This window comes from Eulemur rufifrons, chromosome 30, assembly GCF_041146395.1.
Source record: "Eulemur rufifrons isolate Redbay chromosome 30, OSU_ERuf_1, whole genome shotgun sequence".
NCBI classification, from domain to species: domain Eukaryota; kingdom Metazoa; phylum Chordata; class Mammalia; order Primates; family Lemuridae; genus Eulemur; species Eulemur rufifrons.
This window is the reverse complement of record NC_091012.1, coordinates 32,828,914-32,853,409: the sequence shown is the minus strand read 5'-3', so window position 1 is coordinate 32,853,409 and position 24,496 is coordinate 32,828,914. Positions and strand designations below refer to the sequence as shown.

Below are 24,496 nucleotides of genomic sequence, written 5' to 3'. Positions count from 1 at the left end.
TTTGTTTATTGCTTTGACAATGCCCTAGGACATAAATTGCTCCGCAGTCTGATCTATTAATAATTACATCTGGGCAGGTGATTTTTGAGGTTTGTTCAAATCCCAGTACAGCTCTAGGTAGATGTCTCTTTTCCTGGTGCAGTCTGGTGAACTAGCTTGTCTGTCTATCTTTTGGGAGATATTCAGAGCTTTATTTTCCTTTTTACTCCCCTTTTTTCAATAGATTTAGGGGGTACAAGTGGCTTTTTGTTACATGAGTGAACTGTATGGTTGTGAAGTCAGGGCTTTTAGTGTACTCATCACCCAAATAGTATAACATTCTACTTGATAGATAATTTTTTATCCCTCAACCGCCTCCCAGTCTTCCCTTTCTGAGCCTCCACAGTCCATTATACTACCATGTATGACTACATACACCCCTTGTTTAGCTTCCACTTGTGAGTATATGTGAGTATATGTTTTTTCATTCCTGAGATACTTCACTTAGGATAATGGCTTCCAGTTCTGTCCAAGTTGATGCAAATGACATTATTTCATTCTTTTTTATGACCAAGTAGTATTCTATGGTATATATATACCACATTTTCTTTATCCACCTATCAGTTGATGGGCACTTAGGTTGATTCCATATCTTTGTAATTGTGAGTTGTGCTGTGATAAACATACAAGTATATGTATCTTTTTGATAAAATGACTTCTTTTCCTTTGGGTAGATACCCAGTAGTGGAATTGCTGGATCAAATGGTAGGTCTACCTTTAGTTCTTTGAGGAATCTCCGTACTGTTTTCCATAGAGGTTGTACTAATTTACATTCCTACCAACAAGATACAAGCATTTCCTTTTCAGTGCATCTGTGCCAATCTCTATTGTTTTTTGACTTTTTAATAATGGCCATTCTGACAGGGGTAAGGTGGTATCTCACTGTAGTTTTAATTTGCACTTCCCTAATAATTAGTGATGTTGGGTATTTTTTGATATTCACCTATCTTCTTTTGAATAATGTCTGTTCATATCTTTTGCCTACTTTTTAATGGGATTTTTCCTGCTGATTTGTTTGAATTCATTGTAGATTCTGGATGTTAGTCCTTTGTCAGAAGGATTGTTTGTGAATGTTTTCTCCTATTCTACAGGTTGTCTATTTACTCTGTTCATTATTTTTTGCAGTGCAGAAACTTTTAGTTTAATTAAGTCCCATTTATTTATTTTTGTTTTTGCTATGTTTGATTTTGAGGCCCTAGTCATAAAGTTTTTGCCTAGGCCAATATCCAGAAGAGTTTTTCCTAAGTTTTCTTCTAGATATTTTATGGTGTCAGGTCTTACATTTAAGTCTTTAATCCATCTTGAGTTAATGGTGAGAAATAGGGGTCCCATTTAATTCTTCTACATGTGGCTATCCGATTTTCCAGAACCATTTATTGAATAGGGCATCCTTTCTTCAGGATATGCTTTTGTCTGCTTTGTGAAAGGCTAGTTGGTTATAGGTGTATGGTTTTATTTCTGGGTTATTTGTATTTTATTGATCTATGTGTCTACTTTTATACCACTATCATGTCTTTTGGTTAATAGCCTTGTAGTATAATTTGAAGTCAGATAATGTGATGCTTCCAGACTTGTTCTTTTTCCTTAGGATTGCTTTAGCTATTCAGGCAGAGCTTTCTTTTTGTATGGACTGCTGCTGCTCCTACCCCTGAAAAAAACTTTCTAATCAACCATACTCAGCACTGTGTAGGGTGGTAGCCTCTGGTCTTCTTGGCTTACATCTCCAAGCATGGAAGCTATGCCTTAGGACAAGTGTGCAGCGAGGGTCACTGGTGACCCAATATTCTTGGCCTCTGACCTTTGAGTATAGATTGGGTGGAGGAAAGACCAAATTACCTCTCAACTATACTCACTGAGAATTTAGCTTCTTCATCTCTGTCCTGTGAACTCTAGTTGTCTTATACTTCTTGGGTTTCTAGCTCTTTCGTTTCATCCTTTCAGTTCAGGGATATTGTTGGTCTTTGCCTAGGTTCCCCTTCTCAGGGCTGTAAATCGGAAAATTTCTCCAGGAAGTAAGCTTGGGTAATTGTAGGACTCACCTCATTTTTTCCTTCTTTTTTTTTTTCTAGCATCACTGTCCTATATTGCCTGATATCCAGTACCTGAAAGCCTTTGTTTAATATATTTTGTTCTCTTCCTTATTAGCTGTTTTGAGAAGGAAGGTAAATCTGGTTTCTATTGCTTCATTTTGGCTGCAATTGTTTTTTGTTTGTTTCTTTTGTCCTCTATTTTTAGTAGCAATTATAGCATGTATAAACCCCTAAAAACTCTGTAGCATAAATTCTTTTTTTCTAAAGGATATCTGAGAAACACCTGCACTTTAGGTTGAGAAAATATGCAGGAAAATATTTAATGTCATGTCTACCTATTGTTACAGCAGTTGGTCATTTTGTGTAAAAAGCAGCCAAAGTAGTTATTTAGCATTGTCAGACAAAGGTCCCAAATTGGTTGATGATATGCTGTGGGTTTGAGACACAGTCTTGCTCTGCTGCCTGGACTAGAGTGCCATGGCATCAGCCTAGCTCACAACAACCTCAAACTCCTGGGCTTAAGTGATCCTTTTGCCTCAGCCTCCCAAATAGCTGGGACTACAGGCATGTGCCACTATGCCCGGCTAATTGTTTCTATTTTTAGTTGCCTGGCTAATTTATTTCTATTTTTAGTAGAGATGGGGTCTCACTCTTGCTGAGGCTGGTCTTGAACTCCTGACCTCAAGCGATCTTCCCGCCTCGGCCTCCCAGAGTGCTAGGATTACAGGCGTGAGCCACCATGCCCAGCCTCTATCAGTTCTTAGTGTGTTTAAAATTAATATGCCTATAGAACTTCACATATAATGTTCCTTAAGTACATATTATTGAACAGTATTTTAAACATAGAACAGTTATATATTATTATTAATATATATTCTATATATTATAGAACAGTTATTTATTTTTAAGGTTATTTTCTTAAGTAGACTATTATAATCAGGTCACCTTCTAGTTTTAGAAATGTTGAGGATTCTTTCCTTTTCTCATCTTTGTTTCTTTAAATATTTTATAAATCATGAAGATAGCCTCTAATTTAAACAATATCCTCAGTCAGGCAGGTTTTTAAATGGGGAAATAATCCTGAAAAATAAGGGACCATTGGGGTATGTAGCATCATATTCTCTAAAAACTTAAATTTTTTACATTCTAATTATGGATTCATTGGGTTACTTGGAGTGATATTCTGTTTCTTGTACCCTATTATACCAGGAACAAAGGACAAAATGATGGCACAGCTGTCTCAACTGGCATAGTTGCTAGCAGTTTTACACTTTTGATTATTTCAATTCAATTCAATTTTGCCCATTGTTCTTACTGGATAGGTGGAGGGGGTACCAGACAGATATACAAATTTGAGTTATGTCAGCTTTTGTTACAGAATACATTTCGGGAACCACCATTTCAGATTTCAGAGGATTTGGTAGGAATAAGCAATATATAAAACCAAAAAATACAAATATGACTGTGTGATGGACTGAAAATAGCACTGGGCTTTTAGATTCAGCTCTATTACTCTCTTGTGACCTTGGGTGAGAGTTGCCTCCTTTCTCTGAGCCTCAGTTTTCTCATCTGTAAAGTAAGGTTTGAAATAGATGATCTCTAGTGGAAATGCCTTTGCAATGCTGCCAGCAGATGCTTCTGTGAAATGCTTTATTTTAGTGTGCAAAGGTACAGGTAGTTTAGAAACGATTGGATATTATCCCTGGCTAATTGTGCAGTTACATATGAGAGAAGCTTCAGGAGACTAAGTAACTTTTTCATTTTCATTTTTTCATATTCTTAGGGAAGATTTGGCTCATAACCCACAAAGACATTATGAAAATGACCCTATTCATTTTGCCTATGCCATGCACTTTTAAATAATGATTACCTTCCTCTGTTTCATTATGTAGTTAGATGTACTTTCAACTGCATGTTAACTCCTTCTGCTCGTGTAATAATTTTCTCTGTAACATTCCTGTACTATATTATATGTACTTATGGAACAATAAAATTTCTACATATTAATTTTCCCACATAACTTTTATTTTTTATTTTTTTTTAAGGTGAAAAGATAATATATTTAGAATTGGCGAATTGGCCAGTTGGACTCAGTTTAGATGATCCCAATTTTGTTGGCAACGTCCAAAGCATCATAATCGGGAGCCAGTCGAACATATGCCTTCTTCTCTCCATCAGGCCTGATCAGGGTGTTGACCTTGGCCACATCAATGTCATAGAGCTTCTTCACAGCCTGTTTGATCTGGTGCTTATTGGCTTTGACATCCACAATGAACACAAGTGTGTTGTTGTCCTCTATCTTCTTCATGGCAGACTCAGTGGTCAAGGGGAACTTGATGATGGCATAGTGATTGAGCTTGTTTCTCCTGGGGGCGCTCTTCCGAGGATATTTGGGCTGCCTCCAGAGCCTCAGTGTCTTTGGCCGCCGGAAGGTGAGTGATGTATGGATCTTCTTTTTTTTGTGGCTGTGGACGCCTTTTAGCACTGCCTTCTTGGCCTTCAAAGCCTTTGCTTTGGCTTCAGCTTTGGGAGGGGCAGGAGCTTCCTTCTTTGCTTTCGGCGCCATCTTATGAAAAGGCCCACATAACTTTTAAATACGCTTTTTTCAGTGGAAACTCTTCCACAAAGATTTGTTAATGAGCCAAATGCTAATCTTATTTTTAAATCCACAAAAGCCATTTTATGGAATATATCCAACTTATTCTCCTTCCTAGGGTTTGAAAAGAAAGAGCATCATATATGGGGTATTTCCTAAAGTATGAAGCACTAGGCGGTGGCGGGGAATAAAAGATAAACTTCTTCCTAATAGACTCAGCAAATGGAACACTTTCTATTTTGTTTGACTTTAGAAGGGCTGTTACACTTTGAAGGTTAAGTAGAAAACCAGGTTTGCAATCCACTTATACTTCAATTTATATTTCTTCGCTCTGATTTGATTTGTTTTCAAGTTATACAAATAAGGTGAGTTAAAAAATAAAATATATTCTACCACTTGGAGTTCCTGTATGCTAACAACTCTCAAGCTATTTTTACCTTTAGCATCTTCCCCCCAGTGTCCACCTGTCTATTAGACATCTATAATAGCATGCCAATTATTCCTATTTGTATACCATATTATAGTTAATAGGACATTTTCTATCTGTCTCCCCAAATCTTCATAATAGCCCTCTGAGATAGGCCAGGCTAGGATTATCAACCACCTTCAATTATATTCACTTTTATAAACTTAATTCTTCAGGGTATTTTATTTTCACAGTTGAATTTTTAAAATGCTCTGTTAACTTCCTATTACATTAACTGCAAAATAGCTGCATATGTGATAAGTATATATGTCCAACACCAATAACTCAAATTCAACATGTCTAAAACTGAACTGATTTTCTCCCTCTGCTCCCCATGTTCTGCTTACCATCTGTTTCACATACCTCAAAGATGATCAATCATATTTTTTAGGAGGGGGGGGTGTCAGGAGGTATTACTTTGGTTGTTAATGACGTCACCACTTCCCTAGTCTTTCAATCCAGAAATACCTTTCTTTACCTTGTCCTCCTGAGTCCATTATCTGGTTAGATAGCAGCAATATCAGCAACAACTGCTGTACATTTCCCTCCTCCACTGCCACTACCATAATTCTCTTGCAAGAGCCTTATAATTGGACTCCTGATCTCTAATCAAGCAATTCTCCATTTTTCATGCTGCCAAAAATGTGCCTTTCTAAAAACATAGATCAGGATCCATCACATCCCTTGTCAAATATCAGTGATGAGCAGTACAGCTTAATGCTTTGAAGTACAATTCTCAAATTTAAAGTTTTTCTCTGCCACTTGCTAGTTGTATGGTCTTGGATAAATCACTTCACTTCTCCCCACCTTATTTTCATCATCTGTAAAATGGAGTTAAAATTAGTATTTCACTCCCAGTGTTAAGGATTAAAAGGCAATGCTTATAAAGCAGTTAGCACAATGCCTAGCACGTAATGATTGCTTAAGAAGTGTTAGCTGTATCATATTGTGTAACATACTGGAAAGAACACACTGTAAACAGCACTATCTTTGGGTCAGACAGCTAGTACTTGGCAGAGTGAATATTCAAACCTGAGTATGTCTGAATCTAAAGCATAATTATATCCAGTATATGATGCTGACTTTTTGGCCTTAAGGTTGAGCAGAGGATATAAAATTGGGCCATAAAGTGGGGAGCCAACACCCTTACTCCTTAAATTAGTGATCTCTAGTGTTGTTTGTTAGAGCCTGCCAGTACTTGCCAATATCTGTGAATTTCTCAGTTTTACCCTGTGGCTGGGAGGTCTTGATGGTCAACGTAAGAGCTCTGGCTCTAACTATATTCCCCATTTTGGTTTCTCTTACACCAGACACGACAAACCTTGCCCCAAATTCTTTTTAGCTAGCCTAGTACTGAGGATGGTATACAAGTGAGGTTGCTCAGTGTTCATGTTTGTTTTTCACCATCTTTGTAGAACCTCATGAGAAATTATCAACATTGCTTGCTTAGAGGTTGTGGAACACACAGACCTAGGTAAGGATCCTAGATCTTCCACTGACTAGCTGCAGGTCATTTTACCTCTCTAAGCTTCAGTTTCCTCTTCCCCACATAATGTAGGTATGCATTAATATTGACTGATTGGGAAAATATCCAATGATAAAAGCGCTGTCCAGAATTTAAAAATACTTTGAAATAAATTTACATTTTATTATATAGCAGGTATATATCTGGGAGATATATTATTTGTTCCATCTGTAGCTAATATTTGGTATACACATGAATTAGGGTCTCTTTGCCATAACTGACCACTTAAGCTCCACAGGCTACTTGTTGTGACAGGGGCTGCTAATTGGCTTCCAGTATCCATTCTCACTTTCTCCTATGGTCAGATAACTTTTAGCTGACCATTGAGGTATCTGACTAATTATTTCATTCCATGGCCTCCCATGCAACTCTGAGCGGCCATGTGACTAAGTTATGACCAATGGGACACAAGCACAAATGACATGTGCAACATCTGGGAATGCTTATAAAGAAAAAGCACGGACTCTGTATTTTTTGTTCCTTTGCTGCTTGCTGGGATGCAGAGAAGTTATGTTGAAGCTGGAGTATCCATTTTGGATTATGAATTGAAAAAGATAGAACAATAAGACACTGTGATCCTGGAACCCCTGGTTATTGTGGAGCACCTGTATTAGCCTGATCCATCAAGCTGGACCTTTATGTGAAATAAATCAATTTTAAGCCATGATTATTTTATATTTTTCTGTTACAACTGAAGAAAATTCTAATTAATACAGTTGGAAAGCACTGAAATAATGTATGTAAAAGAGCTGAGCAGTGTTAGTGACTTCTTATAATTGCTTAGATCGGTTTCTTCCTTTCCTGAGTGAACTACCCTTGCGTTTGTCCTATCACCCCACAAGAAAGCTGGGGCCTCTGCAAGATTTTAAAAAACCTCCCTTCCCCTGGGCAGACACATCCCATGTTATATTAGTTATTTTGACCTTCGTGAACAGTTATGCGTAGCAGTTATCTGAGATGCCCTCTGAATTCTCTGAAGCTTTAGTATGTAGTACTTTTTATAAGAGGCACTTTTGATTATTAGCTTCACTGAAAGTAATAGGCAGGCAGATTTGTGGTGCTGTCTGTTTCCATGTGTATTCAAGATTGCATTGCCACTTCATAGTACTCCTTGTTATTCACAAGCTGATTAGATAGAATGTAGAAAGCAAATGGAAAATGACACAATTTATTACCTTTACAGAGTATATTATAAAAATATTATAAACAATAAAAAATTCTTCAGAATTAATCGAACATAAAGCACTCGTTTTTCTCCCAGTAAAAAATTATAGGTGGAATTGGATCGTATCTGGGTAGTAATGAAACATCTTGTTAGCTTTCAATTATGGTCCTGAACAACAGCTCTCACTCTCATGAGCACTCTCACTTGTTCTCTCACTCTATTTTTTCTTCTCTCTCTCTCTCCTTTCTCTCTCTTAATTAAATAGATATTAGCGTTTTAGACCAGAAAATAACCAAATTGACTGAACATGAAATGCATTACATGATAATAATTGCATTTTCATACTTTAATATGTACATGGAAATGTACCAAATTATTCCAAAAGACAAAAATCCCATTCAAACCAGAAAGTGTAGTTATAATGGAAAGAGGCATATTAGTTGGGCTATAGAGAATAAAATATTACTGCGTTCCCTTGTTTTTTATGTGTTGCATTCATTGTTCGCTTAACTTTATAATGTTGGTTTGGGATATTTAATGCTATTAACTGTTGCAATGAGATATTGAGAAGTTTTGTTCTTTTATTGTCAGGATTGAGGATATGTGGCTACAACCAAACACTTAAGAACTCTGTGCTTTATGTTCTGCTACTAACTGCAAAAGTGCATCACTGTGGCACCTGTATTAGCTTGTTCAATATTCCAGAGACTGTTGTGCCTGGCAGTTGGATAGTGTCAAGGAGATAAACTCTATGAGAAACATTTTTTAATTTGTATATGGAGCACATATGTTGATATCTTAAACACTAATTAATAAATAAGAGACTCAGGCCTCATTCAGAATTAATACATGATGAATTATCTTTAGTTTTTTTTTCTCCAAATGTAGAACTTGAATGGAGATTGAAGTGGGGCTCTCCTTTCTCTAAGCCAGTTGTACTTTCACTTTACAGAGTCAGAAAAAAAAATTCTGGAAGCATAGGTTTACTTTCAGAGAAAAAGAGAGGATAGTTTTTAAAACAAATGGTATTTGTCTGTCATTGTAGGAAAATGCACAAATGATTTTCCAGGCTGTGCCAAGAGAAGCAAGGACACTTTGAGGGCCACATGGTTCCCTTTGCTAAGTAGAATGCTGTCTGTGAGCTATTTCTATAGGTTTCAGGGCCTGTATTGACCAATTCTGTCAAGGAACTTTAAGAAACGGCCATTATTATGCACATCATGAAAAATGCAGTCAGTCATGCCTATGACTTATTTTTTTAAAAAGCACCTTTAAATAGAAGCACTATAATAACCAGAAAGAATTCTCCTCACTTATGTGGTAGAAAATACTTCATGGCAATATGTTTTAATGACACAAGCCATATTTCTCTCTGTAGATTTTTGGGTTGAAGAAAATTATTCTTCTAAAAAGTAGTAATATAGATATAACACTATTCCTGGAGCAAGGAGTGTGATTAATCCATATTCTGCAACACTTCTTCAGTAACCTATATTTTGTGTAAAAAGGAGAGAATTCTTAGCCATCTTGGTGCAGTTGTAGTTACTTGGTGGTTATATTTGGAACTGAATCTGTATGTGTACTGATCCATTTGTGAGAGAGAAAAAGTGATTACATATTTTGCTAAATTATGAGGTAGTTTGTTCTGGTATCTCATAGTGGTTAATACTCTGGTGTCTTTTCTTCTCCTCCTCCTCCTCCTCCTCCTCCTCCTCCTCCTCCTCCTCCTCCTTCTTCTTCTTCTTCTTTTTTATAAAAGACTGTGAGAGGCTTGATTTGTCAGGGATATAGATTTTCATCTACTTAAAGGTCAGATGCCGAGCAATTGATTTGATTGCTGAGCAATTGGGTCATTAAGTTGCCTGAAATAGCCTTGTTGCAAATGTTCATTGGTGAGCCAATCTGGGACTCTGTACTCATGGCTTGCATTAGGGTCTATGGGAAATACTAAGTTGAATTTTGACTTTGGAATTACAAAAATAAAACATAGTCAGAGATGTGTACGATCCAGGAGTAGAATATTTGTATATGAAACTATTTGTGATTTGAGGATATATAAAGTTCCCCTTCCTTTTTGAGCTTTGTTCTAAGGCTTGAAATCCCACTGTTGGAGATTCCAATTTTTTTTTTTTTTGGCATTCAAAATTGTGGCATCCCTGTGGAGTGGGATGACAAAGGCCTAGAATATGAAACATTGCCCAGAAGGATTGGGCTGTGTGGAGGACAGCAGTGCTGAGCTTGTTAACAGAATGGGAATGCTGAGGGAAGCCAAGGCTAAAGTGGGCCTTCTTCGATGTTTTCCTTAGGAACAGACAAAAAGTCAGAAAATGATCTCATTCTAAAGAATCTAAAGAAACTTAAAATACAACTAATAAAAAGAATAGCACTTAACTTGGAGTCCAGCATTCTAATTCCAGCTGTGCTCTCACTCATCATGTGCCTTAGAACTAGTCAGCGAACTCCTATGAGGAAACCTGCTTCCTCACGTAAAATATGAAAATTTAAGTTGATGCTTTCTAATCTCTAATATCTGATATTTTAATAATCTAGATAGCTAGAATTTGGTTCAATTTTCAGTGAAAGGCATACCATTTAGCAAACCAATAAATGTTTCCATTTCAACTAATATTGTCCAAATTACTTGTTTAAACTGTAAAGCCTTCCTTGATTATTGTTGAGGTTGACTTCCGGGTTATGGTTCTGTTTTGGAATTTTAGAAGGGGCATTGTAGAATGCATTTCCACAAATGTCATAGTGGACAGGGTATCCAGTTTTAATTTTGCCACTAAGTTTCAGGAAATTCCATTTTACTCCTTTCAGCTTAGTTTCATTATTTCTGAGGTTTTCTAAGCTATTATATTTTATTCTTTTCTAGTCACCCCACATGTCAGTCCATCATAGATATATACATTTTAGCTTTTATAATTTTCAGGAAAACCCAGAATTTAATAGTTCTAAATAGCTATCATATGATAATGATTTAAAAGAACAACTTCTTACACTCCCTAAAATATTTCTTATGTAGCCATATTTGCTAGCTCTAAGAACTCTGCTTCTAAAGTATGTATAGGAATTTTATAATCCCTGAGAGTGAATGTCCTCATGTTAGTTTGTGTCCAAGTCATAGCATTTTGGGGACTCTTAGTCATTTCCCTGTGAGTCAACCATCTCAGACTGCTTACATGCTTCTATCATCTTCTAACCTCCATACCCACAGAATAAATTAATTTCATATATATATATATATATATATGTGTGTGTGTCTATATATAATTAAACACATATCCTCTCTTACTGAAGTGATATTAAATACCAATTAATACCAGTGTCAGAACAAACCTTCATTAAAATATTAAAATACGGGAGAAGAGCTGCTTTAAGTGTTGCTGATAACAGGAATCATATGTCTACTTGAAAGGGGGGTGGCAGGGAAAGAGAGGGGAAGAGAAAGAGAAATAAAAAGAGCTAAGAAAACCTCTGCTTGCTCTCTGAGGTCATTCCTCCACAGGTACGGGAGAGCTGGATTTACACAGTATTGAGAACCACTGGATTCACGCAGTCAAGAATGGAGCTGGTAGCTAATGTGTGTGGAACAAATGAATCTCCCAGTGTCATAGGTAGAAAATGACTTACCAAAATATCATCTGTGTGAGTGCTTTGTTTTCTACAGGAAAGAGGATGAAAGCAAGTTATTGAAGATAATTTTCCAAAGGAATATCATCTATAAACACTTCACCTTAGCACACAAATTTCTTTTTCATATATGCTGCAATCCTTATTGTGGCTCCCTAATTAGCTAGATATGTGACCTTAGGCAAGTTGTTCTTGGTTTCCTCATCTTTAAAATATAGAAACCAACAGTACTTATTTTATAGGCTTGTTATAAGGATTAAGGGAAATAAAGCATCATGAAATGGTTTAGCACAGCACTGAGGTAATAATAAGTGCATAGTAAGTGTTATTGTTTTCAGTTATCTACAACTTTGGATGACTCATGAGCTCCTAAAAAGCAGGAATTGCATTTGGTGTATTATTCATCCTTGCATTTGATTGACTTTTCTCTGGTGGGGTAAGGCAAGTACTAGTTGTAAGTTCCAGACTCTGTGCCTTCAGGAGAGTTGTCCTCTTCTTCCCATCCCATCCCTGCCTTAACTTATGTGAGCTTTAGCGCCCTCATCTGAAACCTAGGGACAATAATAGTAATTAATTACATACTTGATATAGGAATTCAATGAGATGAAGCATATGGTACTATTCAAGAGCTCAATACATTATAACTATTATTTATTTATGTGAGCTCCATTAATGGTAGAAATGATTATTATGTGCATTACCTTATTGATTAAGTGCATATTTTTTTTCCATTCTGCTTCTTTGGGTTAATTTATCATAAATTGTCTCCATGTTTCTTTCCACTGTTTGTAAAATTTCTATTGAAAGGTGTCTTAGTCCATTCCCTATGCTATAACAAAATATCATAGACTGGGTTATAAATAATGGAAATTTATTTCTCCCAATCTAGAGTCTGGAAAGTTCAAGATCAAGACACTGGCAGATTTCGTGTCTGGTAAGGGCTTGCTCTCTGCTTTCAAGACAGTGCCTTATTGCTGCATCCTCCAGAAGGGATGAACACTGTGTCTTAACATGGAAGAAGGGACATAAGGCCAAAAAAGGGACTAGGGTGCTCTCTTCAACCTCTTTTATAAAAGCACTAATCCTATTCATGAGAGTGGAGTGCTCATGATTTAATCACTTCCCAAAAGGCACCACCTCTTAATACTATCACACTGAGTATTAGGTTCTAACATATGAATCTTGGAGGGACACTACTATGGTTTGAATGTGTTTCTTAAAATTTATGTTGGAAACTGAATCTCCAATGCAATAATTTTGGCAGGTGGGGCCTTTTGAGAGGTATTTATGTCTTGAGGGCTGTGTTCTTATGAATGGATTAATACCATTATAAAAGGGCTTGACAGAGGGAGTTCATCCTTTTCCACCCTTCTTCCTTCATCCATATGAAGCACACTGTTCCTCCCCTTCTGGAGTGTAGCATCAAGGCACCATCTTGAAAGCAGAGTTTGGACACTCACTAGACATCAGATACCTGTGCCTTGATGTTGGACTTTCTACACTCCAGAACTGTGAGAAATAAATTTCTGTTCTTTATAAATTACCTAGTATCAGGTATTCTGTTATAGCAGCACAAATGGGCTTACATAGACACATACATTCAAAGCATAGCAAAAAGCTTTATAATTCTGTGCTGATATTGTTCAGAATGGTTAGCATGTAGGGACCCAACAAAATATAACTTCACGAAAGCAGGAATTTTATCTGTTTTGTTCACTTGTATATCTGCTACATATCTGTGCCAGACACATAGTAGGTGCTCATAAAATATTTTTGAATGGATATATGAACATAACTAGGAAGTCTGGTTTAGGCATACTGCTGGATTACACGGTGTTAGAAAATACAGTGATAACTGAATAGAGAACTATAATTAAAGGATGGGGAAAAGTTTTAAATTATTTATGTTTTTTTTAACCATTGTTATATGGAAATTAAGAAAATCTGCATTGGTCCACAGGCCTAAGACCTATGCAAGTTTTATCGATAAAGTAAAAAGACTCACATATGAGAAAAATTGAAAGACACTGGTCATAGCTTGGACCAATTTAATGCCATTTTACAAACATTTACTGAGCATCTATTGTGTACCTTACTGTGTTCATGTGAGGTAAAAGATAGTTATGTGATCTCAGGGAGGTCTAAGTCTAAGATATTAGAAGGTCTTTAATCTTCCTGTCTGTTAAAGATTGTTTTTAAAGGGAAAGCTATTGTGGTTGAAAACTTCTCCAATAAAATGAAATCTACCTGATTTATAGCATGACTTTGCATTTATGCTAGATTATCATGGGAATTAAAAACAAAAGTCAGAGTTGATGCCAGTCTCTGGAATCCAGTGTGATTGTCATTGGTCAGGCAGTTCCATATAGAACCACATCTCTACAAGGAATCACATGTTTTCTTCCAATTATGATCATAGATTAATATATCAGTTAGGATCTTGAATGGACCAAGGCCTCACATCTTTCAGTCTTAAATTATCTTTATAGTTTTATTTATTTTATTGGTACCTGTGGTTGATGTAACTTGAAGTAAATCCAAGGAATTTTACCTCTAGTCCGTTTTGTTAATTATAATCATATACTGCCTCTTATGTCATTCAAAAGTGTAAATTTTGCCTATAGAATGTATGAAAAAAATTACAATAGGGACATCCAAGGTTAGGCTATTATTTCAGTTAAGTACTATGAACTGGCTATAGCTGTCATTACTTAATACTTTCAAATAAGAGCTCTAAAATATTATTAAAATTCAAGTCTATACTGGAAATATGCCATTTTGGACAACTTTTTTATGAAATAGTTTATAAAAACTATTTTTACATAAAAATGTAAAAAAATATATATGCAATATGTAAAGAATAAAAAGATAATGATTCCCTATATACTCACTATCCATCTTAAATGTAGCCACTATTCTAAATTATATATTTTTAAAAGTTTAATCCTATGCATATATCTTGCTAAATGTTATATCATTAAATTTTGTATAATGATAAAATCTGATATATACTTGTTTGACTTTATATTTTTTTCATTCAATATTATATTTAGCAGTAGACTTTGTGTGAGTAAGGTATGAACCTCTGCTTTTTTAAGCCATTGAGATTTTGAGGTTGTCATTATCACAGCATAACCTAGCATATCCTGACTGATAAATATAGCCACTTTCATTTTCTTAAGAAATAACTTTAACAGCATAGAAGAAAAAGAGCCTAGGTAATAGGCTAAGGAAAATGACTTTAAGGCTGCAATTGCCTGAATCTTTATACTTGATAATTATAGCGATGCAATTCAACCAAGTTTAGCATTAATTCTCATATAAATACATGGTGTCAGACTTACAAATGAAACTTCTTTGACTAATGGGAGGGTATACCTGTAGCAACTCATGAAAAAGAGATTCTAAAACTGAATTGAGACTGAATTAAACCATTGAAGAGAAATAGCTTTTAACACCCTGAACTTGCATCCTTTTGAGACATTTAGATGGGATGGCTACCTTGTGCAGGCACCATCTAGTGTTCTTTTTGTTTTAATTGGGTATGCTGAATTACTGATCTAAACGATTCTGGAGGACCTGTTATAATGCACATCTCCTGGCTCCACAAGCCATTTCCTTTATAACATGAGGACTCTTGGGAATCTGGCAGCCATTTCATTTTATCTCCGATACTTAAGTAGAGCACACAAAAGCCATATGGTAGTATCTGGCTTATGAAAACAAAAGCAAATCAAAACAAAGAAACTAAGTTCATAAAAAATGTTTCAAAATAAATTTGAGGGGCGTTTCCAAAAACCTTTGGCTACAATAGTAATATTGAAAGGGGGACTCTTTTGCTCCAGACGTCTTGAAAATGGTTGTAATTTGAAAATGTGACTCTTTTTCTTTTTATAAATATAAACACCACTAGAGAAAGGAAATATGGAAATATTCAACAGATTAACAAATTACTGTTTGCCAGGGTTTAAGGAGGGGTGGAGTAGAAGGAAAATGGGTAAATGGGTTTGGCTAAAAGAGAACAACATGAAGAATTTTTATGGTGATACAAATGTTTTTTATATGACTATATCAATATCAATAACCTGGTTGTTATATTGTTCTGAAAGATATTACCATTGTGGAAACTGGGTTGGTTGTATATAAGACCTCTCTGTATTATTTCTTACAACTGCATGTGAATCTACAATTATCTCAAAATAAAACAGTTTAATTTTTAAAAAAGACAAGAAACAGAAAAAGGGAAATATTTGTAAAACAAGTATCTGATAAAGTATTTGTGTCCAGAATGTACCACAAATCTTATACCTTAAGAGCAAATAGACAAATAATCCAATCAAACATGAACAAAAGCTTTGAATAGACATTTCATCAAAAAAGATATTCAAGTGACTTATAAGCACATGAAAAATGTCCAACATCACTCGTCATGAGGGGAATGCAAATAAAACTCACCATAAGATACTTCTTTACATCCACTAGGATGCTTTAATCAAAATGGCAGACAATGACATGTGTTGGAGGAATTGAAATCTATATACATTTTTAGTGGGAATGTGAAATGGTACAACTACTTGGGAAAACAGTTTGGCAGTTTCTCAAAAAAGTTACACATCAAGTTACCATATGATCCAGCAGTTCCACTCCTAAGTATATACCTAAGAATATTGAAAATATATGTCTACACAGAGACTTATGCAGAAATGTTCATAGCAGCATTATTCATAATAAGCAAAAGATGGAAACTACTCAAATGTCCATCAAATTATGAATGAACAAACAAAATTGGCATATCCATGAAATGGAATATTATTCAGCCATTAAAACAAATGAAAACATGCTATCACATCTCAAAAACATGTTTAGTAAAAGAAGCCAAATATAAGAGACCACATATTTTATAATTTCATTTATATGAAATATCCCAGAAAACTAAAACTATAAAGATAGAAAGTAGGCTGGGTGCAGTGGCTCATGCCTGTAATCCTAGCACTCTGGGAGGCCGAGGCGGGAGGATCGCTCGAGGTCAGGAGTTTGAGACCAGCCTGAGCAAGAGTGAGACCCCGTCTCTACTAAAAATAGAAAGAAATGCTCCGGACAGCTAAAAATATATATAGAAAAAAAAATAGCTGGGCATGGTGGCACATGCCTGTAGTCCCAGCTACTCGGGAGGCTGAGGCAGTAGGATTGCTTGAGCCCAGGAGTTTGAGGTTGCTGTGAGCTTGATGCCATGGCACTCTAGTCCGGGCAACAGAGTGAGACTCTGTCTCAAAAAAAAAAAAAAAAGATAGAAAGTAGGTTAATGGTTGCCTAGTGTGGTGGTCGTGGGTAACAGGGATTAATAGTTAATATGCATGAGGGCTTATATTGGGTGATGGAAATGTTTTATGGAGATGGCTTTGATAATTTTACCAAACTTAGTAAATTTACCCAAAAAATCAGTGAATTGTATACTTGAAAAGGAAGAATTATATAATATGTAAATATATCTCCATAAAATTATTTCAAAACAACAACAAAACTCTAGATACTGATAATCTATCAGAGGTTACTAGGTAGTATAGGTTTTACTCTTAAAAATATTGATTACTTGATTATTTTCTTCCTTATGATAGTTCTCTTGTTGAAGTCTATCTGGAACTCTAATCAGATGCAGAATTTTTAGTGTAACTGGTATCTTGAAAATTGTTAGGTGATGGGCTATTGTTTCTTCATTTAGGGTAAATGATTAAAACAGGTAAGGATATGTTTTTTAAAAATTCAACTCCATATGCTAAATAGCTTGATTTAGCCATTCTACAAATGCATATATCAAAACATCATGTTGTACGTATATCTATACAATTATATATCTATACAATTTATATATATCTATACAATTTATATATCTATACAATTTATACTTGTCAATTAGAAGAAACCTAAAGAAATAAACTCAATCACAATGTTGTTTTCATTCTCTTTCAAAATTACTGAGTAAAATTTTTCTTCAGATGCCTTCACTGGGTACTGTGTTTTCATTGTTTGAATATCTTTCACTGGAAATCTGCAGGATATGTGCAAAAGCAATTATCTTTATCTGATAGTTCCAAAGTGCTTTTATGGATGTGTCTTAAGTATTTGAGATATTGCAAATGTACACCATAGATGACTTTGATTTCTAGATGTAGCCAAGAATTGTTATTTAAAAATATACACTATGAAAGGAGTTCATAGTGACAAAAGTACATTATGAAGACAACTTTCAAATATTGTAACATTTTTTACTTAATGAAATAGAGACATTCCTTCAATGTCTGCTTGAACTGATTGTGCGTGTGCATGTGTGAGTGTGTGTGTGTGTGTGTGTGTGTGTGTATCCATATGGACTGGAAAGGAACAGATAAATGTCCCTCCTCACAATCAAACTGGTTGTCTATGTAGAAAAATCTCAAGAAATACAAAATATGTGTAAAACAAGTAAGTGAATTTAGCAAGGCTGCATGATATAAGTTCAACACATAAAATTCAATCATAAGTCTATATACAGTTTACAATTGTAAACTGTAATTTAAAACAAAATTCAATTTATAAGCATGTAGCCAAAAAATTAAATATTTATCAATAAATCTAACAATACATAAAAATATCTTTTAAAAATTAATAGAATTTATTTTTTAGAGAGGTTTTAGGTTTACAGAAAAAAATGAGCAAAATGTACAGAAAATCCCCACATTTCTTCCCTTAATCCTCCCATTTTCCCTTTGCATAACCATTGCACGTTTGTTCAATTGATGAATCAATACAGACACATGATTATTAAATTCCATAGTTTGCAGCACAGTTCATTCTTTGTATTGCACATTCTATAGGCTTTGACTAATATATAATGTCATGAATGCACCATTACAGCATCATACCAAACATGCCTTTAAAATCTCCTGTGCTCCACCTGGACCCTTGGCAATCACTAATACTATTACTGTCTCTATAGTTCTATTTTTTTCCAGAATGTTATATAATTGGAATTACATAATATGTGGCCTTCACATATTGGCTTCTTTTATTTAGTAATATGAATTTAAGATTCCTCCATATGTTTTTGTAGCTTGATAGCTCATGTTTTAAAAAATTGTATTTTGTTTTTAATTGACACGATAACTATATATTTATGGGAAAGGGTGTGATATTTTAATACATGTATAATTTTTATTGCTGAATAATATTCCATTGTATACATGTACCACACTTTATCTATATTTTATATTATTTATCACTTATTGAAGGGCATCTTGGCTGTTTCCATGTTTGGCAAGATGAATATAGCTACCATAAACCTCTGTGTGCAGGTTTTTATGTGGACATAAGTTTTTTTTGTTTGTTTGTTTTTGTTTTTTTAAACTCATTCCAGTAAATACCTAGGAACAAAATTGCCAGCTTGTAGGGTAAGTCTATATTTCACTTTGTAGGAAACTGCCAGAGTATCTTCCAAATTGGCTGTACCATTTTGCATTTCCATCAGCAATGAATCAGAGTTCCTGTTACTCCACTCCTCACCAGTATTTGGTGGTTTTAGTGTTTTGGCCATTCAAATGGATATGTAATGGCGTTTCACTGTTGTTTTAATTTTTAATTCCTTAATGACATATAATGTGGGATATTTTTTCATATGCTTACTTTCTATTTGGATATTTTCTTTGGTGAGGTGTCTATCTGTTTAGGTCTTTTGCCCATTTCTTCATTAGGTTGTTTGTTTTCTTGTTGAGTTTTAAGAATTCTTTGTGCATTTTGGATACCAGGTCCTTTATCAGATATCTGTTTTGCAAAGATTTTCTCTCAGTGTGTTCCTTGTCTTTTCATTATCTTCTGCAGAACAATAGTTTTTTTATTTTAATGAAGTTCAACTTATTATTTTTTTTTTCTTTCATGAATTATGCGTTTGGTGTTGGATCTAAAAAGTCATCTCTGAACTCAAGGTTATCTAGATTTTTGCCTATGTTATTTTCCAAAAGTTTTATATTTTTGAATTTTAAATCTAGGTCTATTATACAATTTGAGTTAATTTATGTGAAAGGTATAAGGTCTGTGTCTATATTCATTTTTTTTTTGCATATGGATTTCTGTTCTAGTTACCACTTGTTGAAAAGACTGTTTTTTTCTCTATTGAATTGCTTTTGTTCCTTTGTCAAATATAAGTTGATTATATTTGTGAGGGCCTATTTCCAGGCTCTCTATTGTGTTTCATTGATCTATTTGTTTGCCAATACCACATTGTCTTGATTATTGTAGATTGATAGGAAGTCTTACAGTCTGGTAATTCAGTCCTTCCATCCAGTTTGTTCTTTTCCTTCAATATCTTGTTGGTTATTGTGGGTCTTTTCTTTTTCTATAGAAACTTTAAAATCTCTTTGTCAACATCCAAAAAATAACTTGCTGGGATTCTGACTGGGATTGCATTGGATCTGTAGATAAAGTGGGGGAAATCTGACATTTTAATGATATTGAGTCTTTTTATCTGTCAACATGGACTATCTTTCCGTTTATTTAGATCTTGATTTCTTTCTTCAAAAGTTTAAAGAATCTATTTTTTCTTTATATATATGTTGTATATATTTTGTTAGGTATATACCTAAGAATTTTTATTTTTTGATGTAAATATAAATAGTATTTTGTTTTTAATTTCAAATTCTGAATGTTCGTTGACAGTATAAAAAAAGCAATTGACTTTTGAATAGTAACCTTGTATCCTGCAACCTTGATAAAGTGACTTATTAGCTCCAGGAAGTTTTTTATTGATTCTTTTGGATTTTATACATAAACTATCATGTAATCTGGGAACAAAAACAGCTTTACTTCTTCCATCCCAAACTGTATACCTTTTATTTCTTTTTCTTGTCTTTTTACATTAACGAGGACTTCCACTGTGATGTTGAATAGAAGTGGTGAGAGGGGACATCTTTGTTAGTGATCTTGCCTTGTTTCTCATCTTATGGGGAAAGCATCCATTTTTTTACCATTAAGTATAGTGTTAGCTGTTGGCTTTTTGTAGATGTTGTTTATCAAGTTTAAGGAAGTTCTCCTGTATTCCTAGTTTGCTTAGAGTATTTTTTAAATCATGAATGTTTGGTGGATATTGTCAAATACTTTTATACATTTATTTATATGATCATATGATTTTTCTTCTATAACCTTTTGATATGCTGGATTACATTAACTGATTTTTAAATCTTGAACCTGCCTTGCATAGCTGGAATAAATCAGTTGTTGTATAATTATTTTATACACTGTTCAATTGGATTTGCTAATATTTTGTTGAAGATTTTTATATCTATGTTCACGAGAGATGATCTGTAGTTGTGTTTTCTTGTAATTTGTTTGATTTTGGTATCAGGGCATAAACAGCATCTTTAGGATGAAAACTACCAAATGCAGATAGGATAAATCAAAGATTTAAATAAATCATGTGGTTTGGGGTTGGAAGACTCAACATAGTAAAAAAGGTCAATTTTTCCAAAATTTATCTACAGGATTAATGCAATTTCTATCGAAATCCCAGCAGGATTATTTGTTTATATAGACAAGCTTATTTAAAAATGTATAAGGAATGGCAAAGAAACTAGATTATCTGAAACAATTTTGGAAAATAAGTATCAAGTTAGAGGAATCACGCTACCTGATTTTAAGACTTTCTATAATATATAGCTACAGTACTCAGTATTATGACAGTGTGGAATTGGTGGCAGGATAGATATGTAGGTAAATGAAACAAAAGAGAGAGTTCATGTGTATATCTATGTACAAAGTACCACTGACTGAAGCTGACAAAGATGCAAAGGCAATTTGAAGGAAGAAGGATATTCTTTTCAACAAATGGTATTGCAACAATTGGGCAATCATATCCAAACAATGAACCTTGACTTTAATCCCATATAAAAATTAACCTAAAATGGATGCACCATGTATCTCCATAAAAAATATAAAACTTCAAAGAAAAACATAAGAGAAATGCTTTGTTTTTGAAGTTCTGATGAAAAGTTTAAAAATGACATGAAAAACAAGATCCATAAAATAAAAAAATGTTATTTTGGCCCTCATCAATATTAAAAATACTTCCTCTGTGAAAAGACCTTGTTAAGAGGATGAAAATACAGGCATACTATAAACCCAACAAAGGACTGGTATCTAGAATATACAAAGAACTCTCCAAACTCAACAGTTAAAAAACAGGCAATCCAATTAGAAAACGGGCAAAAGATTATACTTACACTTCACCAAAGAGGATATATTAATAGAAAATAAGCACATGAAAACATTTTCAAAATCATTTGTCATTAGCGAAATGCAAATTAAAACCACAATTAAATATCAGGACACACTGATTAGGATGCATAAAATAAAAATACTTATAATATCAAGTGCTTACAAGGAAGTGGAACAACTTGATCTCTCATATATTGCTGATGGAAATGCAAAATTATACAGTTATTCAGGAAAAAAGTTTTGCAGTTTCTTTTAAAGGTAAACATATACTTCCCATACAACCCAGCAATTGAGCTCCCAGAAGTGCAATTTAACCCAAAATAATGAAGACTTATTGTATTAGTTTCCTTTGGCTGCTGTAACAAATTACCATAAACTCAGTGGCTTAAAACAACAAAAAATATTTTCTGACAGTTCTAGGGAACAAGAATTCAAAATCAGTTCCACTGGGTTGAAATCAAGGTGTTGGCAGGGCTGCACTCCCTCCGGAAGCTCTAGGGAAGAATCTATTCTTTGCTTCTTTTAGCTTCTGGTGGCTGCTGGTATTACTTGGCTTGAAGCCACATCTCTCCAGTATCTGCCTTCATGATCATATTACCTTCTCTTTGCACTGGGGCGATTCTCTTTTCCCCTCTTATATAGATGCTTGTGATTGCCTTTAGGGACCACCAGGATAGTCCAGGATAATCTTTTCATTTCATGGTCCTTAATTACATCTGCAAAGTACATTTTGCCATATGAGGTAACATAGTCACAGGTTCTGGGGATTAGAACACGAACATATTTGGGGACCATTATTTAGCCTGCCACACTTATGTTCACACAAACTCTTGCATATGAAAGCTCACAGCAATTTTATTCACAATATTTCAAAGGTGAAATAATCCAAATGCCCTTCAATGGATGACTGAATAAACTGTGGTACATTCGTACAATGGAATACTCAGCAATAAAAGGAATCAACTACTGATTCATACAACAGTTTGAATTAATCTCAAAGGCATTATGCCAAGTGAAAAAAAGCCAGTCTCGAAATATATGATATTGTACGATTCCACTTATATAATATTCTTAAAAGGAAAAACTGTGACAGAGACAAGATCAGTGGTTTTCCAGAAGTTAGAGGTGTGAGGAGGTTGTGACTCTAAAGTGGTAGCACTAGGTAGTTTTGGGGGGTGATTGAACAGTTGTCTGTCCTGATTGTGGTAGTTGTTATATGTATCTATACATAGTTAAGATCCATAAAACTATACATCAAAAATAAGTCAATTTTACCTTATGTTAATTTGGAAAAATCTAGACAGAAGGCGTTTCTTCACAGAAGTAATGTGTACAAAAGCCCGGCGTTAAGGGAGCGTGACACATTTGTATAACTGCAATGATGATTTTAGTTTTGAGTGGCAGAGTCTTAGAACACAGGGATGTGGATAGCAAGAGAGGAAATGTGCTGGGATTTTGGTGGTTTTTCAATAATCATGACATGAAGAGTACAGAACATTGATATTAAAATTGTGTCTAGCAAATCTAAGTCCTAACAGTAATAAACTAATGTTCTTATCTCACGGGCTGATTTCCTTAAATAACTGAAAGTTGGTGTCTGTAATAGAACAATTTGAACATTCAAATGGTCATGGTAGAGCCTACCAAAAGACCAATAATTTTCTAGTAGAATTCAGTTATTAGGATTTTATTTCATTCTGTTGATTCATGAATGATCTACCTAAGGAAATGAATATGTCTTCTGCCTCTACTGTCTCAGAATCAAGAGAATTATTCCACGTATCCTCTTCATGGACTTATAGTCTCTCAATATTTTCCCACTCAGCCAGCTTTGCCATTCATCTGTTGCCTGTTCTTTGAATAATTCATTAGAGATGAATTTCCTTATCTCCTATTTAAGGCCAATTTTATATTATTTCAGAAGAGGTTTACATAAAATTTTGAAAAATAAATGTATGGTATAAATGTATTGGACCAAATTATTGATAGGTCATGCAAAGTTCTTGTGCCTTGTAGTAATATAGAGCAATTGCACAGAACAGAAAAATAAAAAGGGTCATTTTGCATATATTTTTGACACCTTATATAGCTAATGCACAAAACATGTCCCAGCCATCAGTTTACTTGGCTACATATTTCTTTCACATATAATGTGCTTCAGTTGTATTGAGCTATAAATAAATGTCTTCATTTTGAGTTGTATATAAATTTATTTTTGACGTTAGCATCACACAAATTTTACAAAAATAATTTTGGTTTTGGGATCACAAGCCACTTCTAAGTCAGCCATATTCCACCCATTACTTTAAAAGACCTGATTTAATTGTTGATTTTACTTTTTTTTTCCCAGCTTATCATCATGGGGGGTACAAAAGTTCAGGCCACATACACTGCCCATGTCCTGCCCATTCCCCCGAGTCAGAACTTCAAGCGTGTCCATTCCCCAGACAGTGCGCATTACACTCATCATGTAGTTATACCCCCCATCCCCTCCCCCCACCCCCCATCCCCCTGAGTCAGAACATTCAAGCATGACCATTCCCCAGATGGTGTATAGACTGCCTGCTAACCTTATACTTATCACAAAGGTTGAAAGCATCTCATCTTGTCAGAGCTTTTTCCTTTGAATAACTCTCATGTTCTTAAATATCAACTTGAATTTAATGAAACATGTTCAATTTATACTGCATGGCAGTTTCAGCAAATGATTGTTTTCAACATCCCTGATTTGAGGAAAAAATCTTTTGGATGATGTTTTCTCTTGATTTCTGTCCTGAAATACCAGAGTATATTGAAAACATTT

General features: G+C 34.6%; 1 pseudogene; it reads right to left on the bottom strand.

The window, feature by feature from the left end:
• Positions 1-4,164: 4,164 nt before the first annotated feature.
• Positions 4,165-4,635, bottom strand: LOC138378548 (large ribosomal subunit protein uL23 pseudogene; annotated as a pseudogene).
• Positions 4,636-24,496: the final 19,861 nt, after the last annotated feature.